Source organism: Etheostoma spectabile, unplaced genomic scaffold (assembly GCF_008692095.1).
Source record: "Etheostoma spectabile isolate EspeVRDwgs_2016 unplaced genomic scaffold, UIUC_Espe_1.0 scaffold00001008, whole genome shotgun sequence".
In the NCBI taxonomy this organism is placed as follows: Eukaryota; Metazoa; Chordata; class Actinopteri; order Perciformes; family Percidae; genus Etheostoma; species Etheostoma spectabile.
The window spans coordinates 12,404-18,031 of NW_022602676.1; the positions used below are offsets into that span (position 1 = coordinate 12,404).

The 5,628-nt window shown below is 41.9% G+C and overlaps 1 non-coding gene across 1 annotated transcript; it reads left to right on the forward strand.

Moving 5' to 3' along the window:
• The first annotated feature begins 5,348 nt into the window (after positions 1-5,348).
• On the forward strand, positions 5,349-5,420 carry trnaq-cug (transfer RNA glutamine (anticodon CUG)). The gene has a single exon. It is a non-coding gene; the product is annotated as a tRNA-Gln (tRNA).
• The last annotated feature ends 208 nt before the right edge of the window (positions 5,421-5,628 follow it).

The window sequence follows — 5,628 nt, forward strand, 5'->3', positions numbered from 1 at the left end:
AAATCCCTGTAATTTACCAGACTAAAATGTGCCTGCATTCTACGATCATGGCCTGTGCTGACCTCCTGTTCCTCAGATTAAACTATAGTCTGGTGATAATGCATGTTCAAATTCTAAAACTTCAACCTATTGTTCTAGAAGTGCAGCTTAACATTCTAGAACTGCAGCTTAAAAGAAAGATGATGTGTATTTTCATTAATTCAAAATAAAGTTGATGTGTATATGCATTAATCCAAAATAAAGTTGATGTGTATATGCATTAATCCAAAATAAAGTTAATCAAAAAGAAAGTTGATGTGTATATGCATTAGTAAGTAGACCTTGTGGCGTGTATGTGTGTGTCTGTGTGTGTTGTGGGGCTGCTAAATGTCAAGGGCTGGGAGGAGATGGATGCAGAATAACGTGGTAGTACACTGTGTGTGTGAGTGAGAGAGACAAATATAAAAAGCTTCAAGTAGACTCTAATAATATAATCATATTGTTTCTTCCACTTATTAAAATATCTGACTTTATTGCCACTATCTGTTTCTGCTTCTTTTTGATTTTGATTTGAGCACTAAGCACCTCTCTCCTCCTTCTCTCCATCTGCATGCAATCTCATCCCATTAATGCATGTTACTAACTCAACTTCTTCCCTTTCCTGGAGTCTTCTGCTCTCTCAACCCCGTAGTCTTGAGACCGGGGTCCGGTTCTTGGCCAATGCAGTTTTCCTTTACTTCTTTTCGTAATTAGCTTTTTTTGCTGACATTTGTGAAAACATAATGTGGCCATGCGGACTGATTGTTTTCACTGGTGCAATTTTGACCCAATCAAGCATTGGTGGTTCAGTGGTAGAATTCTTGTCTGCTGCGTGGGTGACCTGGGTCCGATTCCCAGCCAATGAACTTTTCCTTCACTACTATTTGGAATTAACCCCTGCACAAAAGGGGCATGTTTGTGTGAAGGCAAACAACTTATTTCTGGTCGACTAGATTTCAGTCATGCATGTTAGCTCCATTTTGTTTGTTGGTGCACTAGGCACCCCAAGAGACTGGGATCCGGGGTTGCTTGAAGACGGCTAAAATTACCTTTTTGCTGACACTTGTGAAAACATAATGTTGCCATGCAGACTGATTTTTTCAGCGGTGCAGTTTAATGTGCGTCAAGCATTGGTGATTCAGTGGTAGAATTCTCGCCTGCCACGCGGGAGACCTGGGTCTGATTCCCGGCCAATGCAGGTTTCCTTTAGTACTATTCTGAATTAGCCCTTGCACTTAAGGGGAATGTTTGTGTGAAGGCAAACAGCAAATTTCTGGTGATGTTAACTTCTAGATTTCAGTCATGCATGTTAGCTCCGTTTTGGTTGTCGGTGCAATAGGCAGCACAAGAGACTGTCATCCGTGTTTGATGGAAGATGGATTAAATTACCTTTATGCTGACAATTGTGAAACCGTACTGTGGCCATGCAGACTGACTTTTTTCAGTGGGGGAATGTATACCGCGTCAAGCATTGGTGGTTCAGTGGTAGAATTCTTGCCTGCCACGTGGGAGACCTGGGTCCGATTCCCGGCTAATGCAGCTTTCCTTTACTACTATTCGGAATTAGCCCCTTCACAAAAGGGGAATGTTTGTGTGAAGGCAAACAGCTCATTTCTGGTGATATTAACTTCTAGATTTCATTCATGCATGTTAGCTCCATTTTGATTGTTGGTGCACTAGGCGCCCAAGAGTCTGTGATCCGTGTTTGATGGAAGATGGATAAAATTACCTTTTTGCTGACACTTGTGAAAACATAATGTGGCCATGCAGACTGATTTTTTTCAGAGGTGCAATTCAAAGCATGTCAAATGTTGGAGGTTCAGTTGTAGAATTCTCACCTGCCACGCGGGAGACAGGACAAAATTCCCGGCCAATGCAGGGGCCTGTTGCACAAAAGCAGAATAAAGATATACAGGATAAGTGAAAAAGCGCAGCTTGACTTAGTGTGATCTGCTCATCGCGGCTTAATCGGTTGCACGCTTGCCGAGCCAGGATGAACAGGTGAAGCTATGTCAATCCAGGTGTAGATAGCTGGGATGAGTGCACGTTCACGGCTTTCTCAAATAGACCATGGGATCGATCACAGATTTACCGATGAAGAATTGAGAAGACGCATGCGCCATATGTTTCACCCAATGAGCAGCAGCTTCTAATGGAAAGTAACGAGGAGGGGAAGAATATATAATATGCAAAAAGGCAAATACGGCTCAAACGGAGAGAAAAAGCCCAACATAGTGGACCCGATTGAATGTGTATGGTTGTAAAAATATCTTCTTAGCCTATAGTCACTCCACATTTTTACAAAGTTGTAGGCTACACTGTGTTTTAATAGCTTACCATGTAAAGCACTATATAAATAAAATGGATTATTATTTAGCCTTTGCCTTAAAAGTGAGCAGAGGGAATTAATGTTCCTTGGGAAATGGACCCTAGGGACTCTAGGCTTAATTTTAAACCCTTATTCACAACGTGAGAACATGTTTTACAACCATATGCACAAATCTCTATAAGCTGTGTCTAATACTAAATATCTTTGTACAATTAATGTTCATACCGAACAATCAGAATGGGCCAAAAACTAGAAAAAGAAGTAAGTGACTTCAATATATGCTGTGTGCATATATGTAAAACAATGTGTATGTTTTTTTTTTCTTCTTCTGACAAGTCACAGCATTAAAATAAAAAGATTAAGAAGCATTGGGGTGTTCCCGGTGTGATGAATGTAAACTACACTATATACAGTACGTATATAGGCCACGTCATTGGTCCAGGGATGTGAGACTAATTGAGAAGGTTATGAAACCAATGTAAGCTATAATAAAACATTAGGCCTACATATTACGGAGTAACACAAACTGTCCTTTATTAGAGAAGGACAAGCAACAAAATGAAATCATAAATGTATTGGTCTCTGACCAGTCTGCCATTAATATCATCTTGGAATATCGCAGTCTGCTGGCAGGCAATAGCCACCGGCCACCGGGCACCAGGCACCGGGCAGCAGCCACCGGGCAGCGGGCAGCAGCCACCGGGCAGCGGGCAGCAGCCACCGGGCAGCGGGCAGCGGCGGCCACCGGGCAGCGGCCGCACGCCAGGCAGCCTCGACATAGTACCGTCCCACCGGGAAAAGTCCCACTCCGCATCAGGGTGCCAGTGCAACCATTCCTAACATCTAAACAACTGTAGGGTTTAAATCAAACTTGCGAAAAACAAAAGTGACAAGTAGGCTAATGCATGTTAATAAAAATAAAGCAGAGCACATGCAGAAGACAACGCAATAACTGTTAAACACGTTTATTTCGGATCAGAGCTGCAGCTGATTTGACACATGAGACTCCAGGACTAATCTTAGCCTGGCTGTTAGCCTGCTCTGGACCAGGCTAGCCGCAAAGAATAAATCTCCATGGTTACTTGGCTGGGCTTAATTCAATCTGGTTTCGTGCAACCGAGTCCAAGCTAAATTCATCCAGGATAACTTGAATATCTGGTTGTTAATGTAATTGGAAGGAGCTCCAAATTTGACAGTATTGACTGGAAGTGATAGGCTTTGAGTTACATGGGGGATTCACACTTTGCGTTCAGTCTCGTAATCACCATAAAAATTAGGGATCACTGAAATTTGAATTTGTGTTGCTGCAGTCAAAGTATACAGTGCTCATCCTGAATGGGCCAGTATAGTGCATCAGAATTGCTTGTTGAATGGTCTATTAGCTTTGGAACCCCTCTTTCCCCACAGCTTTCAACTGTCAGATATGGGTGGGGGAGTGGGCACTGTGTCAAACCCTTTCTGTGTAAAAAACAACTAAAGAAGTCTCTTGGATAAGAGACAAAACTTCTGCGGAGGACCTTTTACCAAGTCCAATGTCCCTTGGCCCAGTTGTGCACTTTTGGGGTAATAGCATGGATCAAGAACCAAAACGGACACATCTGGACTCATTGTGGGAATTGTACGGCAATATATGACACATTTAGACCATGAAGACAGTTATCAGTTTATTTCCCATCTGGCAGGTTTATTTGTGGACTCAGTTGGACATTTTGAAGATAATTGCACAATGTTGACCCAATTGTCAGTCTATTTCCCATCTGGCAGGGACATTTCTGGATTCAGGTGGACATTGTGGACAGAAACATTGGTGGATCTTGATTCCCACCATAGGATTTGGCCTGTATTGCACATTGCCTTCACATCCCGTGCAATGTATTGCCATTGTCAAGCACATTGCCACCCTGGTGACTTTCTTCCATGTCTCCATGTCTCCATATATTTGGGCTGACAGTTGAGAAACCTTCCCTTGTTAACTATGACATGGATGACTGAGAACCTACTGTATCATGACATGTTTCATTCACTATATTATCATTTTTGAGACAGGTCCTACTGAATCTTTGTTGGATCAGTCAGGATGGCCGAGCGGTCCAAGGCGCTCGGTTCAGGTTGCAGTCTCCACTGGGGGCGTGGGTTCAAATCCCACTTCTGACAATAATTGTTTCATTTGGAACTAATGTCTGAGTTTGATATTTTTTTACACAGAAAGGTTTGGACACAGTGCATGTGTTGTCAACACATGTAAAGTTACTGACTGTGATTTAACTGAAGGATTCGGTGAAAGTAAAACTTTGGGTTGTGTACAAAACAGGAGAAAAGGGTTCTTTGTTGCATCCAGGTTGTTATGTATAACAGATAAAAAGCGCAAATTGACATCATTCCATCCAGTACGGGCAAGATGGGGTTGACAGATAGATTTTAAAATCCACACAAATAAACAGTCAACATAGCTGTTTGCAGGATTTCCGTAAAATTTACGGAGATTAAACTGGGCCGTATAGTGGAGACAGGTCCTACTGATCAGCTGTTGGATCAGTCAGGATGGCCGGGCAGTCCAAGGCGCTGCCTTCGGGTCTTAGTCTCCATTGGAGGCGTGGGTTCAAATCCCACTTCTGACAATTAGTGTTTTCATCTGGAACTAATGTCTGAGACATGATATTGGGAATAAAGAACTTAGCAATTCTTTGTATTTAAGCGGAAATGAATGTGCGCAAAAAACTCAATGGTAAGTACAGCATTTTGTGAGCATCTTTATTGTCAACACATGTGAAGTTACCATGTGTTTGTACACAGTAGACATATCTACTGCTGTATTCACTGTCTGTGGCCAGTCCTTCAAAACCTGTTCTTAACATCCTCTGAAAAATTAGCTAACTAAATGACTTAAGTTGGCCAATTTGTTTTTTTTTTCATCTTCATTGTGATTGTTGTGTGCCTTTAATAGCACACATGTGGATATTATGAAAGAAACTGTCTAGCAAACCCTTGCAACACTTTTAAAGGTTCCATGGTGTAATGGTTAGCACTCTGGACTCTGAATCCAGTTATCTGAGTTCAAATCTCAGTGGAACCTGATTTTAAGTTGGATGTCTGCATTAGCTTAAGTTAACTGTAATGTCTTGTTTGTGTTGTAGTATCCATAGAGATTCGTGGTGTAGTATGGAACCATTGTCCTGACTTTTATGTATTATGAAACTTATTGCCACCTGTCTTGCCAGGACTCCCTGGAAGAAGAGTTACTGTAGCTCAGTGGGATTGTACCTGGTTAAATAAAGGTTAAA